Source organism: Poromitra crassiceps (genome assembly GCF_964638095.1).
Source record: "Poromitra crassiceps genome assembly, chromosome: 4".
In the NCBI taxonomy this organism is placed as follows: domain Eukaryota; kingdom Metazoa; phylum Chordata; class Actinopteri; order Beryciformes; family Melamphaidae; genus Poromitra; species Poromitra crassiceps.
Window position 1 is genome coordinate 2,362,305 of NC_139626.1, and position 19,437 is coordinate 2,381,741.

Sequence of the window (19,437 nt, forward strand, 5' to 3'; positions counted from 1 at the left end):
AGGACCCATGGATAACGGACCACTTCTTTTCCGCCCCTTTTTAATCAGGCATTAGCAGAGGCAGCCATGGGTCTCTCTGGCAGGAAAAGTGGGTGGTGTTGATGTAGGCATGGAGAGCGCAGAGCTAGTCGGGCTGCTCCCTCCCGTCTCTAAATGGGATGACAGCTGATTCGACCGAGACAGATCATCCATGTTCCCTTCACCTCCCATACTCAAATCAGACGGCTCTCCTGGCTATTTCTTTACGCCTCCATGGCGGTTCTTCTTCATAGGATCGTAACTTCAAAGTCGAGGTCAGTCTAACCACGTTAGTTTGGTGAAGAAGTTGGTCTCGCGAAGAAAAGCAGCTCCTCCAGCCAGGGTGAGCAGCACCACATCACCAAGTGTGACTGGATCTAACGGCCCGATCCCACACTTTCCACAGGAGATCCCACAGCTACAGGTAAGAGAAGCATCACATCTATCTTCAAACTTGTCACATGTGCCGTTGCTGCGGAGGAACTACGAAATCGTGTTGTTAGCCTAAAATCGCGTATCACATGATGGAGGATGCGCAGAGTAGGTTGGAGAGGTTGGAATGTCGTAGATGTTTCGTCGTAATGTTAGTAACGTTACTGTAGATACCTCCTAAGCGAAACGTAAAGTGAATATAACAGTGTTTCCCTCTGTGTGTTCACAAATGAGGTATTTGTGTGGCTTTCCGAAAGCTTTTGTAAATGCCAACTCACAGGGGTTGACAGTCGATAATGGGCGTATTTTCAAGTTAGATTGATCCCACCCTGAATTCACTTCATCAGGCAACGTGAAGCAGTTGCCTGCTGGAGTTGGTCTCGTGAGCGGAATGATTGATGACAGTGAACAGAAGTGCAGCGGACTGCGAGCCCGCGCTCACCAACCACTCGTGCTGTCACCTGTGGCTGTTGTCAGTTGTTCCAACAACACACACGCGCATGCAATCGCGCACTCACGCACGCACGCACGCACACACACGCGCACACACACACACACACACACACACACACACACACACACACACACACACACACACACACACACACACACACACACACACACACACACACACACACACACACACACACACACACACACACACACAGGGGAACACACTGATGGAACATTCTGGTCTCTCTCACACACACACACACACACACACACACACACACACACACACACATTCTCACACGCACTCACCCTGCTATTAAATCTGTTAAGTTATATTGTGTTGTTTGTTCTATTCTATTCTGATGCTATACTACCATTCTATTCTGTAACGTCCTTTCTGTTCTATCATGTTTACATATTACTTCTGTTCTATTCTATTCTATAACTTCTGTTGTATTCTGTTAGTGTTGTTCTGTTATTATGTAATCTATTCCATTCTGTTATATATTGTAGTAGACTGCGGTAGAGTCTGTGCTGCATGTCCTGACTTCTAGTAAATGAGAATGTGAATGCTTCATAGGTTTGACACGGTTTCAAACCAGCCACTCTGGCATGATGCCCCGCCCCCCTGGCATGATGCCCCGCCCCCCTGGCATGATGCCCCGCCCCCAGTCACTCTGGCATGATGCCCCGCCCCCAGCCCCCCCTGGCATGATGCCCCGCCCCCAGTCAAGACTTCTATGACAAACACAGTATTTGTCAGATGTGTTCAATGGATGCTTGAATATGCGGTGCAGTTCCGCAGGGAGCTATTATGTTGGTAAAGTGTATGGGAGGTTCTGTAGTGGTACCTCAAAGATCTGAGAGGGACCTGTGAGAACCATAGGGTTTCTTTAGGAACCTGGTTGATAATATACATTATACAGTATCAGCTTGATGGAAACAAACAGTGGAGATGAATGATCAGTTTGTTACTTGACTTGGTTATAGGCCTGCAGCTTTGTAGCTGTGTATTGTAGTATGGACCAGACTAGTGCTCAAAGAATTGACAGTATTGTTAATTGATTACGCAATAATTTTGGTGATTCATTTGTCAAGTAAAATGCCAAACATTTGTTGGTTACAGCTTAACAAATGTTAAGATTCCTCTGCTTTCCACCATTTCATTAATAAAACAAATACTTTGGGATTTTTTTCAGCTGCTGGATAGACTAAGTATTAAGCAATTTTAAGACATAACTTTAGCTTGGAATTTGTGATGGACCTTTGTCATTATTTCTGGACATGTTTTAGACATTTCTTAGACCAAGCGATTAATTAAAAGAAAATGAATAGATTAATGGATAATAAAGAAATAATTGTTGCAGCCCTCGGATGTATTCTGCTGGAGCTGCCAACCTGACATGGCCTTACAGTATAGAAACAGATTTCACCAAAAGGAGTGGATCGATATAGTGGTCTGGTAGCTACATTATTTCCCAAACATGCTTGCGGTTAAGAGTGTGCAGTCACCCATCTGTATTGTGTTTTGCAACAAACATTCCCCTTTGAGCTTGGACTTCAGACAGCTCATTAACAAACATTGGTATTATTTGGTACAGTGCATGTTTTCATGGCATCTCCTATTATTATTATTATTATTATTATAACTAGCAATCTCGCACGCTACGCACACTCGATTCCTTGGCTCGCCCGCTGCACGGGCTCGTGGCCTCGCCTGCCCTGCAGCCCGTCCACTGCGCATCACATACGCAGCCTTGCCTGCTCTCTCGCCTGCTCTATGACATCACTGATAACATCATCACTGATGTCATGACATCATCCTAATTACCTAATAAAAAAATCCGGCTCTGTCAAGTCATCCGCACGGGTGCTCTTTACACCCCCTGAAAGTTTCAACCCGATCGCACGTAAAACGGCATAGCTGTGGCCGGCCGCACGCACGCACACACACACGCACACACACACGCACACACACACACACACACACACACACACACACACACACACACACACACACACACACACACACACACACACACACAAGCACACACACACACACACACACACACACACACGGACACTTCTCAAATTATAATAAGATTATTATTATTTTAATATTATTATTATTAATGTTATTATTTTAACTCCCATCCTAAGGGACCAACCAAGGAAATCTGACATTCACCCACAGTTATACCCACATTGAACCCACACGTGCAACTTTTCAAGATTTGAGATAATTTTAATTGCCATAGTGAGTCATCTACAAATGAGGAATTTGAATTGTAACCATCCACACTGAAATCAGGATCAGCATTTGTGTTGATCACCAATCTCACCTCTGCTCTTTTGCTACCAGTGTGTGAGTGATATGAGGCCTTGGACAGACAGACCACAGAGAGCTGAGAGCAGGAAGGAGAGCTCTTGCACAGGACATCGTTACTCAATACAACGTCCCCTTTGGCTTCAACGACTTTGTCATTTGACTTTATGCATCTAGGCTCTATTTCATTCCCAAGTTCTCCTAATGGTTTCATATAGTTTTCATGTAGTTTGACACTTGAATTGAGTAGTTTTGCATTGCATGATGTGACGGTGAATGAGTCAGTGCAATCAGTCCTTTGAATGAGGGTGTACATACCTGAGGGTGTACATACCTGAGGGTGTACATACCTGAGGGTGGACATACCTGAGGGTGTACATACCTGAGGGTGGACATACCTGAGGGTGTACATACCTGAGGGTGTACATACCTGAGGGTGTACATACCTGAGGGTGTACATACCTGAGGGTGTACATACCTGAGGGTGGACATACCTGAGGGTGTACATACCTGAGGGTGTACATACCTGAGGGTGTACATACCTGAGGGTGTACATACCTGAGGGTGGACATACCTGAGGGTGTACATACCTGAGGGTGGACATACCTGAGGGTGTACATACCTGAGGGTGTACATACCTGAGGGTGTACATACCTGAGGGTGGACATACCTGAGGGTGTACATACCTGAGGGTGGACATACCTGAGGGTGGACATACCTGAGGGTGGACATACCTGAGGGTGGACACTTGAGTGCATACCTGGCAACCCAGCCGAGGTCAAAAAGCACAATCACCCACGGAGTATTATTCAAGAGTGTGTGTGTATTGTTTTTTGCTTTTTGTATTTAGTAGCTGGTCAGGATTGTGGATGCACATACACTAAACCTCCTCCTTGTTGAATCAGGATTGTGGATGCACATACACTAAACCTCCTCCTTGTTGAATCAGGATTGTGGATGCACATACACTAAACCTGCTCCTTGATGAATCAGGATTGTGGATGCACATACACTAAACCTCCTCCTTGTTGAATCAGGATTGTGGATGCACATACACTAAACCTCCTCCTTGTTGAATCAGGATTGTGGATGCACATACACTAAACCTCCTCCTTGTTGAATCAGGATTGTGGATGCACATACACTAAACCTCCTCCTTGTTGAATCAGGATTGTGGATGCACATACACTAAACCTCCTCCTTGTTGAATCAGGATTGTGGATGCACATACACTAAACCTCCTCCTTGTTGAATCAGGATTGTGGATGCACATACACTAAACCTGCTCCTTGTTGAATCAGGATTGTGGATGCACATACACTAAACCTGCTCCTTGTTGAATCAGGATTGTGGATGCACATACACTAAACCTGCTCCTTGATGAATCAGGATTGTGGATGCACATACACTAAACCTGCTCCTTGTTGAATCAGGATTGTGGATGCACATACACTAAACCTGCTCCTTGTTGAATCAGGATTGTGGATGCACATACACTAAACCTGCTCCTTGCTGAATCAGGATTGTGGATGCTCCTTGTTGAATCAGGATTGTGGATGCACATACACTAAACCTCCTCCTTGTTGAATCAGGATTGTGGATGCACATACACTAAACCTGCTCCTTGTTGAATCAGGATTGTGGATGCACATACACTAAACCTCCTCCTTGTTGAATCAGGATTGTGGATGCACATACACTAAACCTCCTCCTTGTTGAATCAGGATTGTGGATGCACATACACTAAACCTCCTCCTTGTTGAATCAGGATTGTGGATGCACATACACTAAACCTGCTCCTTGTTGAATCAGGATTGTGGATGCACATACACTAAACCTCCTCCTTGTTGAATCAGGATTGTGGATGCACATACACTAAACCTGCTCCTTGTTGAATCAGGATTGTGGATGCACATACACTAAACCTCCTCCTTGTTGAATCAGGATTGTGGATGCACATACACTAAACCTGCTCCTTGTTGAATCAGGATTGTGGATGCACATACACTAAACCTCCTCCTTGTTGAATCAGGATTGTGGATGCACAGACACTAAACCTCCTCCTTGCTGAATTATTGAAAGCGGGCAACAGTGTCTTATATCAGGGCTCTTGGCCAATATGGCGCCAAGGATATTTGAGACGTTTGTGTCGGTGAACATGTCATAATAATACCACACAAACTGTGCTGTCGCTCTCCCAATAAATTCAATCACTGAATGATGTCATTATACATGTTCATGTCCAGTGATGAAAGACTGGTAAAAACAACATAGATTATCACTGTGATGTGGCCTAAGGTACTCTAAGCTAACAGCACACAACACAATGTCACGCTATCACATCTCCGAATACCGGAAAACGACTTTTAGAAAGGAAGCAACATTTCCATTTGACCTCTCATTATGTAATGCACTGTCACATCAGACAGAGAGCAGGTTATAATGCACTGTCACTTCAGACAGAGAGCAGGTTATAATGCACTGTCACATCAGACAGAGAGCAGGTTATAATGCACTGTCACTTCAGACAGAGAGCAGGTTATAATGCACTGTCACTTCAGACAGAGAGCAGGTTATAATGCACTGTCACTTCAGACAGAGAGCAGGTTATAATGCACTGTCACTTCAGACAGAGAGCAGGTTATAATGCACTGTCACTTCAGACAGAGAGCAGGTTATAATGCACTGTCACTTCAGACAGAGAGCAGGTTATAATGCACTGTCACTTCAGACAGAGAGCAGGTTATAATGCACTGTCACATCAGACAGAGAGCAGGTTATAATGCACTGTCACTTCAGACAGAGAGCAGGTTATAATGCACTGTCACTTCAGACAGAGAGCAGGTTATAATGCACTGTCACTTCACACAGAGAGCAGGTTATAATGCACTGTCACTTCAGACAGAGAGCAGGTTATAATGCACTGTCACTTCAGACAGAGAGCAGGTTATAATGCACTGTCACTTCAGACAGAGAGCAGGTTATAATGCACTGTCACTTCAGACAGAGAGCAGGTTATAATGCACTGTCACTTCAGACAGAGAGCAGGTTATAATGCACTGTCACTTCAGACAGAGAGCAGGTTATAATGCACTGTCACTTCAGACAGAGAGCAGGTTATAATGCACTGTCACTTCAGACAGAGAGCAGGTTATAATGCACTGTCACTTCAGACAGAGAGCAGGTTATAATGCACTGTCACTTCAGACAGAGAGCAGGTTATAATGCACTGTCACTTCAGACAGAGAGCAGGTTATAATGCACTGTCACTTCAGACAGAGAGCAGGTTATAATGCACTGTCACTTCAGACAGAGAGCAGGTTATAATGCACTGTCACTTCAGACAGAGAGCAGGTTATAATGCACTGTCACTTCAGACAGAGAGCAGGTTATAATGCACTGTCACATCAGACAGAGAGCAGGTTATAATGCACTGTCACTTCAGACAGAGAGCAGGTTATAATGCACTGTCACTTCAGACAGAGAGCAGGTTATAATGCACTGTCACTTCAGACAGAGAGCAGGTTATAATGCACTGTCACTTCAGACAGAGAGCAGGTTATAATGCACTGTCACTTCAGACAGAGAGCAGGTTATAATGCACTGTCACTTCAGACAGAGAGCAGGTTATAATGCACTGTCACTTCAGACAGAGAGCAGGTTATAATGCACTGTCACATCAGACAGAGAGCAGGTTATAATGCACTGTCACTTCAGACAGAGAGCAGGTTATAATGCACTGTCACTTCAGACAGAGAGCAGGTTATAATGCACTGTCACTTCAGACAGAGAGCAGGTTATAATGCACTGTCACTTCAGACAGAGAGCAGGTTATAATGCACTGTCACTTCAGACAGAGAGCAGGTTATAATGCACTGTCACTTCAGACAGAGAGCAGGTTATAATGCACTGTCACTTCAGACAGAGAGCAGGTTATAATGCACTGTCACTTCAGACAGAGAGCAGGTTATAATGCACTGTCACTTCAGACAGAGAGCAGGTTATAATGCACTGTCACTTCAGACAGAGAGCAGGTTATAATGCACTGTCACTTCAGACAGAGAGCAGGTTATAATGCACTGTCACTTCAGACAGAGAGCAGGTTATAATGCACTGTCACTTCAGACAGAGAGCAGGTTATAATGCACTGTCACTTCAGACAGAGAGCAGGTTATAATGCAGTGTCACATCAGACAGAGAGCAGGTTATAATGCACTGTCACTTCAGACAGAGAGCAGGTTATAATGCACTGTCACTTCAGACAGAGAGCAGGTTATAATGCACTGTCACTTCAGACAGAGAGCAGGTTATAATGCACTGTCACTTCAGACAGAGAGCAGGTTATAATGCACTGTCACTTCAGACAGAGAGCAGGTTATAATGCACTGTCACTTCAGACAGAGAGCAGGTTATAATGCACTGTCACTTCAGACAGAGAGCAGGTTATAATGCACTGTCACTTCAGACAGAGAGCAGGTTATAATGCACTGTCACTTCAGACAGAGAGCAGGTTATAATGCACTGTCACTTCAGACAGAGAGCAGGTTATAATGCACTGTCACATCAGACAGAGAGCAGGTTATAATGCACTGTCACTTCAGACAGAGAGCAGGTTATAATGCACTGTCACTTCAGACAGAGAGCAGGTTATAATGCACTGTCACTTCAGACAGAGAGCAGATTGTAATGCACTGTCACTTCAGACAGAGAGCAGGTTATAATGCACTGTCACTTCAGACAGAGAGCAGGTTATAATGCACTGTCACTTCAGACAGAGAGCAGGTTATAATGCACTGTCACTTCAGACAGAGAGCAGGTTATAATGCACTGTCACTTCAGACAGAGAGCAGGTTATAATGCACTGTCACTTCAGACAGAGAGCAGGTTATAATGCACTGTCACTTCAGACAGAGAGCAGGTTATAATGCACTGTCACTTCAGACAGAGAGCAGGTTATAATGCACTGTCACTTCAGACAGAGAGCAGGTTATAATGCACTGTCACTTCAGACAGAGAGCAGGTTATAATGCACTGTCACTTCAGACAGAGAGCAGGTTATAATGCACTGTCACTTCAGACAGAGAGCAGGTTATAATGCACTGTCACTTCAGACAGAGAGCAGGTTATAATGCACTGTCACTTCAGACAGAGAGCAGGTTATAATGCACTGTCACTTCAGACAGAGAGCAGGTTATAATGCACTGTCACTTCAGACAGAGAGCAGGTTATAATGCACTGTCACTTCAGACAGAGAGCAGGTTATAATGCACTGTCACTTCAGACAGAGAGCAGGTTATAATGCACTGTTACTTCAGACAGAGAGCAGGTTATAATGCACTGTCACTTCAGACAGAGAGCAGGTTATAATGCACTGTCACTTCAGACAGAGAGCAGGTTATAATGCACTGTCACTTCAGACAGAGAGCAGGTTATAATGCACTGTTACTTCAGACAGAGAGCAGGTTATAATGCACTGTCACTTCAGACAGAGAGCAGGTTATAATGCACTGTCACATCAGACAGAGAGCAGGTTATAATGCACTGTCACTTCAGACAGAGAGCAGGTTATAATGCACTGTCACATCAGACAGAGAGCAGGTTATAATGCACTGTCACATCAGACAGAGAGCAGGTTATAATGCACTGTCACTTCAGACAGAGAGCAGGTTATAATGCACTGTCACTTCAGACAGAGAGCAGGTTATAATGCACTGTCACTTCAGACAGAGAGCAGGTTATAATGCACTGTCACTTCAGACAGAGAGCAGGTTATAATGCACTGTCACTTCAGACAGAGAGCAGGTTATAATGCACTGTCACTTCAGACAGAGAGCAGGTTATAATGCACTGTCACTTCAGACAGAGAGCAGGTTATAATGCACTGTCACTTCAGACAGAGAGCAGGTTATAATGCACTGTCACTTCAGACAGAGCACAGGTTATAATGCACTGTCACTTCAGACAGAGAGCAGGTTATAATGCACTGTCACTTCAGACAGAGAGCAGGTTATAATGCACTGTCACTTCAGACAGAGAGCAGGTTATAATGCACTGTCACTTCACACAGAGAGCAGGTTATAATGCACTGTCACTTCAGACAGAGAGCAGGTTATAATGCACTGTCACTTCAGACAGAGAGCAGGTTATAATGCACTGTCACTTCAGACAGAGAGCAGGTTATAATGCACTGTCACTTCAGACAGAGAGCAGGTTATAATGCACTGTCACTTCAGACAGAGAGCAGGTTATAATGCACTGTCACTTCAGACAGAGAGCAGGTTATAATGCACTGTCACATCAGACAGAGAGCAGGTTATAATGCACTGTCACTTCAGACAGAGAGCAGGTTATAATGCACTGTCACTTCAGACAGAGAGCAGGTTATAATGCACTGTCACTTCAGACAGAGAGCAGGTTATAATGCACTGTCACTTCAGACAGAGAGCAGGTTATAATGCACTGTCACTTCAGACAGAGAGCAGGTTATAATGCACTGTCACTTCAGACAGAGAGCAGGTTATAATGCACTGTCACTTCACACAGAGAGCAGGTTATAATGCACTGTCACATCAGACAGAGAGCAGGTTATAATGCACTGTCACTTCAGACAGAGAGCAGGTTATAATGCACTGTCACTTCAGACAGAGAGCAGGTTATAATGCACTGTCACTTCAGACAGAGAGCAGGTTATAATGCACTGTCACATCAGACAGAGAGCAGGTTATAATGCACTGTCACTTCAGACAGAGAGCAGGTTATAATGCACTGTCACTTCAGACAGAGAGCAGGTTATAATGCACTGTCACTTCAGACAGAGAGCAGGTTATAATGCACTGTCACTTCAGACAGAGAGCAGGTTATAATGCACTGTCACTTCAGACAGAGAGCAGGTTATAATGCACTGTCACTTCAGACAGAGAGCAGGTTATAATGCACTGTCACTTCAGACAGAGAGCAGGTTATAATGCACTGTCACTTCAGACAGAGAGCAGGTTATAATGCACTGTCACTTCAGACAGAGAGCAGGTTATAATGCACTGTCACTTCAGACAGAGAGCAGGTTATAATGCACTGTCACTTCAGACAGAGAGCAGGTTATAATGCACTGTCACTTCAGACAGAGAGCAGGTTATAATGCACTGTCACTTCAGACAGAGAGCAGGTTATAATGCACTGTCACTTCAGACAGAGAGCAGGTTATAATGCACTGTCACTTCAGACAGAGAGCAGGTTATAATGCACTGTCACTTCAGACAGAGAGCAGGTTATAATGCAGTGTCACATCAGACAGAGAGCAGGTTATAATGCACTGTCACTTCAGACAGAGAGCAGGTTATAATGCAGTGTCACATCAGACAGAGAGCAGGTTATAATGCACTGTCACTTCAGACAGAGAGCAGGTTATAATGCACTGTCACTTCAGACAGAGAGCAGGTTATAATGCACTGTCACTTCAGACAGAGAGCAGGTTATAATGCACTGTCACTTCAGACAGAGAGCAGGTTATAATGCACTGTCACTTCACACAGAGAGCAGATCTCTTGGTCAGGAAAGGAACATTCCTCAAATTCTTCTGCCAGCAGCACCTAGCTGAGCAGCCAGGAGGAAGTGGAAAGGTGGAGACTGCTGCTGGTTTGAAGGGGTGAGGCAGGCAAGAGGTTCTACCACATAAACCACCAGCCAATTCATAGAGATATAAGTTTGAAAAATCACAACTTCAATTAAGGCACATGTTATTGAAAATATATAAAAAAAAATGTACCTTCTCGTTTCCCTCTCATCAGTAAAACATACACATATTTAATATTTTGTAAATGTGCACACTAATCAGTAAAGCAAAACGATATATTATTTATATTAAGGTATTAGACTATGGAAGAAATTCTGCTAATTATTTGGCGACGCAAATTAAATCTCATGTGCACTGTGATCCAGCTGTGCGTCATTACCCAGTCTTTGGGAGTGACTGTTTTTTTTTCTTTTTTTTAATCTAATTTTTCTTTTATTGAAGTTATCATATACAGATATTTAACAATTATATTTTAACAATATTTCTTTGCGATTGATTTGTAAGTTGAGGGGGCATCCTCCACACTAATTTGAGTCATTTCACCATTTTCATCCTCCGTGTCTGTAACGTCCCTCGTCTGTTCAAACAAAGCAATGAAAAGGAGAGCGAGCATGCAATCAGATGCAGATCAGTGCCACCATGTTCAGCTTCTTTTTCTCGCGATATGAGATTTCATCTCAACGATACATATTGTTGTCATGTTTTGATATTGCAATATATCGTGGGACGATATATATTGTGACATCCCTACTACCGTAAATTCCGGACTATAAGCCGCGGCTTTTTTCCCGTTTTTTGGCCTTTTTTGGCCCCTGCGGCTTATATAACGGTGCGGCTTATCTATGGATTTTTTCTGAAAAAAAAAAACAAAAAAACGGAATTCTCTCTTCTTTAGCACTCTTTCTAACTATAAATCCACTTCTGTTTTAATTTCCTCTCTTGCCCTCTTTTCACCACACTGTATGACACTGTATGACACTGTGTGCACTGTAAAAAACAACACAGGTGGTGTTGTGTTATGTTGTTTTGTTGAAATGTTAATAAATGGGAGCTTCCTCAAACAGCCATCTCTTTCCCGACAATCCCCTCTGTGCATGAACCCTTACATATGGTAATTAAACATTAAAACACAAAAAAAAACAAAAAAAAAAAACATTAAAACGCGGCTTATAGTCCGGCGCGGCTTATATATGTAAAAAACAGTCAACTTTGCAGGTGCGGCTTATACACCGGTGCGGCTTATAGTCCGGAATTTAGTGGGAACAGCGTGATCTGAACTTTATTTCACAGGGGATTTTCCCCTGAAGAGCACACATTATGAATTCACCATGTTTTTGCATAAAGGTGATGATGTCAGAGAGATCAGTTATGTAACAAGTCATATGAAAACTATTAGGCCTCAGCCATGGTGAGGGTGCGGCCGGCGTATCCTCGGGCACCTCTGGGGTCCTGTGAGGGAAAACCCTCTGCCTTCCAAACACATACCCGTATCCTTGGCAACGCAACCGTGACCCTCTGAGCGTGGACACGTGAGCATTCTGAAGTGTTTATGCAAAAGAACAACTCTGCTCTGTGTGTGTGTGTGTGTGTGTGTGTGTGTGTGTGTGTGTGTGTGTGCGCGTGTGTGTGTGCGTGTGTGCATGTGTGTGTGTGCGTGTGCGTGTGTGTGTGCATGTGCATGTGTGTGTGGCATGCAAGCCATTAATATTCAACACATGCACGCCGGAGAAAGGAATGAGGGAACTTTAGGAATGTGTGCATGTGTTTGTGTGTAGAAAGAAAAAGAAAGAAAGAAAGAAAGAAAGAAAGAAAGAAAGAAAGAAAGAAAGAAAGAAAGAAAGAAAAAAAAATAAGTCAGGGAGAAAAATGAAAAATGTCCTTTGGGAATCTGTGCATGCCAAACTGCAAAGACATTGGAAAAGGGGAAAAGCCAAACAGTTGACTCCCAGCACTTTCCAAGACCTGCCCAGTATTTCCCCTCTTCATGTAGCAGCTCCGGTCTATTCCTGGAACTTCCCTGTCCTGCTAGAAGATCATTCATTCACATCAAAATATGGACGTAGCCAACGTGACGTCACCCATTGATTTTTTTTTTTTTTTTTGATTGATTATTTTGAAACCTCATGTCTGGCATTTTGATGATCGCCATCTTGGTTGTTTGGAGCAGAAGCAGCTCGCGCGACACCAGGGGTTTCCCACAGAGCCGCCTGCTATTGGTCCGTGATCGGCGAGCTGCGCGCTCACTGGACAGGTGACCTGTCACTCACGCCCCAAAACATATTCATGTATGGATCCCTGGAGAACCCCACAAGTTATCCTAGATCTCCCTGAAGACCACCTATTGACATATACATATTGCTCTCTGTTTTGTATATCACTTAATAACCATGTAATGTATGCACCGTCATGAAAACCACATTTGGATAATTTAGCAATTAATATGTCAGGGTTCACTGTATGGAAAGCTTTGGATAAATCTAAGAAGATGCCCAGAACAGATTCATTGTTATTTAAGGCAGAACAGATTTAGTAGTGCTGTATCTGTTGAGTGATTCTTGCTGAATCCATATTGATGTGCATACAGAATGTTAGATGTTTCGGGATTCTTTTATACAAGTTTCTCCTAAAGCTTAGAAAAACATGGCAGAACAGAAAAACATGGCAGAACAGATATTTGGCGATAGTTTGTCAAACAACACATGGGTCTCCAGACATGAAGAGTGGAATAACCTTTTGAAGTGATCCTGGAAATAAGAAGCAGTAAACAACACTACCAAACTTCTCCCAGTGCCCCACTACTGCTATCTGCTCTCTCTCCACCCCAGCACTCCACCTCTCCAGAGGAGAGAGAGGAGACCTCCACCCCAGCAAGACCTCCACCCCAGCTCTCCACCTCTCCAGAGGAGAGAGAGAATACCTCCACCCCAGCTCTCCACCTCTCCAGAGGAGAGAGAGAATACCTCCACCCCAGCTCTCCACCTCTCCAGAGGAGAGAGAGAATACCTCCACCCCAGCTCTCCACCTCTCCAGAGGAGAGAGAGAATACCTCCACCCCAGCTCTCCACCTCTCCAGAGGAGAGAGAGAAGACCACCCCAGCTCTCCACCTCTCCAGAGGAGAGAGAGAATACCTCCACCCCAGCTCTCCACCTCTCCAGAGGAGAGAGAGAAGACCACCCCAGCTCTCCACCTCTCCAGAGGAGAGAGAGAATACCTCCACCCCAGCTCTCCACCTCTCCAGAGGGGAGAGAGAAGACCACCCCAGCTCTCCACCTCTCCAGAGGAGAGAGAGAAGACCACCCCAGCTCTCCACCTCTCCAGAGGAGAGAGAGAATACCTCCACCCCAGCTCTCCACCTCTCCAGAGGAGAGAGAGAATACCTCCACCCCAGCTCTCCACCTCTCCAGAGGAGAGAGAGAAGACCACCCCAGCTCTCCACCTCTCCAGAGGAGAGAGAGAATACCTCCACCCCAGCTCTCCACCTCTCCAGAGGAGAGAGAGAATACCTCCACCCCAGCTCTCCACCTCTCCAGAGGAGAGAGAGAAGACCACCCCAGCTCTCCACCTCTCCAGAGGGGAGAGAGAAGACCACCCCAGCTCTCCACCTCTCCAGAGGGGAGAGAGAAGACCACCCCAGCTCTCCACCTCTCCAGAGGAGAGAGAGAGAAGACTGGAGTGGTTGGAGAAGTGGAAGCCGAGGTGTGGAATATAACTGATGATAGCTGGGCTTGTCCTGCCCTGTCTCAGCTCTGCCAGGAAAGCAACCTAGCCAGAGGTTACTTTATAGTTACTTTATAGTTACTTTATAGTTACTTTATAGTTTATAGTTTGTGTCATTAGTATCAATTGGGGCCAGCAGAAATTAAAGTGCTAATTGTCTCATAATGGTGGTAATTTTAGAGCTCGACCCAAATGGATTTATCAGTACCAGAGGGGCCCAAACATTGGACCTTGCCTGTCTTGGGTCTGTTAATGAGACATTCACTGTTGGTATCTGACTGTAGATGGGTGCTGCTGATCCAGCTGATCCAGTAGACGAATAGGAATAGGAGATGATGCTAAATGTTTTGTGGTTGGTGTCGTGAAGACGTCTTCTGACGCTAAAGTAACATCATTCATCACATCTGACACAGAGCAGCATCTTGTTGCTGCTCAGTGTTCTAGCTATTTCTGCTGTTGCATCATGCAGCTTTGTGGCTGCAGCTCAGCGATCAGAGAGTCAATTCCATCATATAGGAGGAGGATGACACTGCCTGATATAAGGCCAATATCTCCCCCATATATTGGGAAAACTGATCTATCCCTAGTACAGTAAGTTACAGTAGTAACTGATCTATCTCTAGTACAGTAAGTTACAGTAGTAACTGATCTATCTCTAGTACAGTAGGTTACAGTAGTAACTGATCTATCCCTAGTCAGTAAGTTACAGTAGTAACTGATCTATCCCTAGTACAGTAAGTTACAGTAGTAACTGATCTATCCCTAGTACAGTAAGTTACATTAGTAACTGATCTATCCCTAGTACAGTAAGTTACAGTAGTAACTGATCTATCCCTAGTACAGTAAGTTACAGTAGTAACAACTTGAATAACTTGAATAAAACGAACAACGCCTCTGATCTCTTGATGTGAGCATATTTGAATGGGTGGGTGTTTGTGGCACTGTTGTGGAAAAATAGCCTTTTGTTTCTGCTAGGCGCGCAACCATTTCTTTCTATCCAGAGCCGGCGTGTTGGAGTATGTGTGGCTGCTTTTTCACTCTCTGTTTCAGCCATGTTGATTTCAACTTGACTTTTTCACTCTGTGTTTCAGCCATGTTGATTTCAACTTGACTTTTTCACTCTGTGTTTCAGCCATGTTGGTTTCAACTTGACTTTTTCACTCTGTGTTTCAGCCATGTTGATTTCAACTTGACTTTTTCACTCTGTGTTTCAGCCATGTTGATTTCAACTTGACTTTTTCACTCTCTGTTTCAGCCATGTTGATTTCAACTTGACTTTTTCACTCTCTGTTTCAGCCATGTTGATTTCAACTTGACTTTTTCACTCTGTGTTTCAGCCATGTTGGTTTCAACTTGACTTTTTCACTCTGTGTTTCAGCCATGTTGGTTTCAACTTGACTTTTTCACTCTGTGTTTCAGCCATGTTGGTTTCAACTTGACTTTTTCACTCTGTGTTTCAGCCATGTTGGTTTCAACTTGACTTTTTCACTCTGTGTTTCAGCCATGTTGATTTCAACTTGACTTTTTCACTCTCTGTTTCAGCCATGTTGATTTCAACTTGACTTTTTCACTCTGTGTTTCAGCCATGTTGGTTTCAACTTGACTTTTTCACTCTGTGTTTCAGCCATGTTGATTTCAACTTGACTTTTTCACTCTGTGTTTCAGCCATGTTGGTTTCAACTTGACTTTTTCACTCTGTGTTTCAGCCATGTTGATTTCAACTTGACTTTTTCACTCTGTGTTTCAGCCATGTTGGTTTCAACTTGACTTTTTCACTCTGTGTTTCAGCCATGTTGATTTCAACTTGACTTTTTCACTCTGTGTTTCAGCCATGTTGATTTCAACTTGACTTTTTCACTCTCTGTTTCAGCCATGTTGATTTCAACTTGACTTTTTCACTCTCTGTTTCAGCCATGTTGATTTCAACTTGACTTTTTCACTCTGTGTTTCAGCCATGTTGGTTTCAACTTGACTTTTTCACTCTGTGTTTCAGCCATGTTGGTTTCAACTTGACTTTTTCACTCTGTGTTTCAGCCATGTTGGTTTCAACTTGACTTTTTCACTCTGTGTTTCAGCCATGTTGGTTTCAACTTGACTTTTTCACTCTGTGTTTCAGCCATGTTGATTTCAACTTGACTTTTTCACTCTCTGTTTCAGCCATGTTGATTTCAACTTGACTTTTTCACTCTGTGTTTCAGCCATGTTGGTTTCAACTTGACTTTTTCACTCTGTGTTTCAGCCATGTTGATTTCAACTTGACTTTTTCACTCTGTGTTTCAGCCATGTTGATTTCAACTTGACTTTTTCACTCTCTGTTTCAGCCATGTTGATTTCAACTTGACTTTTTCACTCTCTGTTTCAGCCAAGTTGATTTCAACTTGACTTGCTTACAAAGCTCAACTTTTCTTTTGCGAAACGAAAAGTTTTGTTTGCAAAACCTGAGTTTTGCAAAACTTTTTCTGTTACAATAAGGGCGGGACCTACAGCAGAAAGAAGTAACGCACGTCCCTATTGGCCAGTGTCGATCAGAGTGATAGCTTGGCAACATCCAATCCAGTACGAGACAAGGCGGAGGGCGGGCACTTGAATGGAAGTATTTCCTGAAGGAATCTCCATGCCATTTCAGCGCCAGTTATAACCACAGATTGAAGAGAGAAGCCGTGAGTATGTTCACACCAATGTTTTTATGTTGTTTTTATGTTTGGTCAGGTTACATGCACTTGGTGTGAACATACTCACGGCTTCTCTCTTCAATCTGTGGTTATAACTGGCGCTGAAATGGCATGGAGATTCCTTCAGGAAATACTTCCATTCAAGTGCCCGCCCTCCGCCTTGTCTCGTACTAGATTGGATGTTGCCAAGCTATCACTCCGATCGACACTGGCCAATAGGGACGTGCGTTACTTCTTTCTGCTGTAGGTCCCGCCCTTATTGTAACAGAAAAAGTTTTGCAAAACTCAGGTTTTGCAAACAAAACTTTTCGTTTCGCAAAAGAAAAGTTGAGCTTTGTAAGCAAACGTAATGGTTTCGCAAACAAATGTTTTGGAGTTGAGAACAAAATGTTTGTGTTTGCATGCAACTTTTTTTAATTCACATTAATGAAAAATCTAAAAACATTTATTTTATTTTATTTTTTTATTTTTCTTTGATTGGATTGTTGATAGTTTTGTTTTCAAATCTATGTTTTTGCTTACAGATCTATTTTTTGATTACAAAGTGGATTTATTTTCTCACAGATACAGTCTTTGGTTACAGGATGTAAACTTTCAGTCACAGAATAAAGACACATATATCTCTCCATATGTTTCAGCCATGTTGGTTTCAACTTGACTTTTTCACTCTGTGTTTCAGCCATGTTGGTTTCAACTTGACTTTTTCACTCTGTGTTTCAGCCATGTTGGTTTCAACTTGACTTTTTCACTCTGTGTTTCATCCATGTTGGTTTCAACTTGACTTTTTCACTCTGTGTTTCAGCCATGTTGGTTTCAACTTGACTTTTTCACTCTGTGTTTCAGCCATGTTGATTTCAACTTGACTTTTTCACTCTGTGTTTCAGCCATGTTGGTTTCAACTTGACTTTTTCACTCTGTGTTTCAGCCATGTTGGTTTCAACTTGACTTTTTCACTCTGTGTTTCAGCCATGTTGGTTTCAACTTGACTTTTTCACTCTGTGTTTCAGCCATGTTGGTTTCAACTTGACTTTTTCACTCTGTGTTTCAGCCATGTTGGTTTCAACTTGACAGTTACTTGTTCACATGTTAGACTGGAGCTGGGCTGCTTCACCAGATATTTCAACAGAGTTTGGCAGCTTGGGTTGCCAGATGTGTTCTTTTCAACAGAGTTTGGCAGCTTGGGTTGCCAGATGTGTTCTTTTCAGCCAGTTGGCTGAGGCCACGCTGTGCTGTCTCATCTGGTTGAAATGCTCTATAAAGTGAGTCTGCTCTTCACTGTCCCATCTCACATTTATTGTTTAGCTCAGGAGTCGGCAGTAGGCGGCCCGCAGGCCAAAGCTGGCTCGGGCCCAGCAGTAATGATACTAAAAGTATGTCAAATAAATAATTATTAGAAGAAGTTAAAATGATACATATTTATTATTCACAATATGGACAGGGGAAATCAAACTAAGGTGGTTAAGAGCATTTCATGACTCTCAAACAGGCCATGTGCACTTTCATTTTATTTTGTTATAGCTTTACAGTGCTAGTGCTACTGTATCTAAGGCCATAATGGAATCCGCTTAAATGTTTCACTTGTGTGTTTTATGGTCACTCACGACTCAGTAGGCTAGGGGTCAGGGGTCAGGGGTCAGGGGTTGGCTTGGTTCCAGTCTTAAAACTTGTTATGCGAGGATCTTTGGAAATGTCTATGGAGAAAATGAATGGGAAACTCACTTCCGGGGCAAGAGATGTCATGTGACTGTTCAGCTCTATGGCAGAGCTTATACCCACAGCCTGCTTCCAGTGAGTCACACTATGAAATAGGTTACTACAATAATTAGGCTTATTTTTGACTTTTGTTTTTTTAACAATTTCAGACAAAATGGAAAATTGTGCAATATTCCATGTTTTACAGTTGATTACATTTTTATTATCAGATTGAGATTCTGTGATTCCGTCTGCATATTCTATTCAATCATATAGTCCTAGATATCTTTTTATGTATCTTTTATTTCGGGGGGGGGGGGGGGGGGGGGTGGATGCATTGCTTTTATCAGTTCATTGTATTTTAGAATAGTTATTTACCAATGATAGAGGATATGAAAATGTATCAACTAATTATACTATTTATTATTCAGAACTACTATACTATTGTACTATTTATTAATCACAACTACTCGATATTTCATTACCGTCTGATTGTTAAGAAAATAAACGCATTAGTCATGTATGAAATGGTTATGTCTCTCAGGACAGAGCGCTG

At 43.2% G+C, this 19,437-nt stretch overlaps 1 protein-coding gene across 1 annotated transcript in view; it reads left to right on the forward strand.

Annotated features, from left to right (window-relative positions):
• The first annotated feature begins 299 nt into the window (after window positions 1-299).
• The window catches only part of dnmbp (dynamin binding protein), a 106,757-nt gene continuing 87,619 nt past the window's right edge, over window positions 300-19,437 (forward strand). Inside the window, exon 1 of the mRNA XM_083634605.1 lies at window positions 300-442. The gene's annotated coding sequence lies outside the window, so the exon portion shown is untranslated. The remainder of the gene's footprint in view (window positions 443-19,437) is intronic.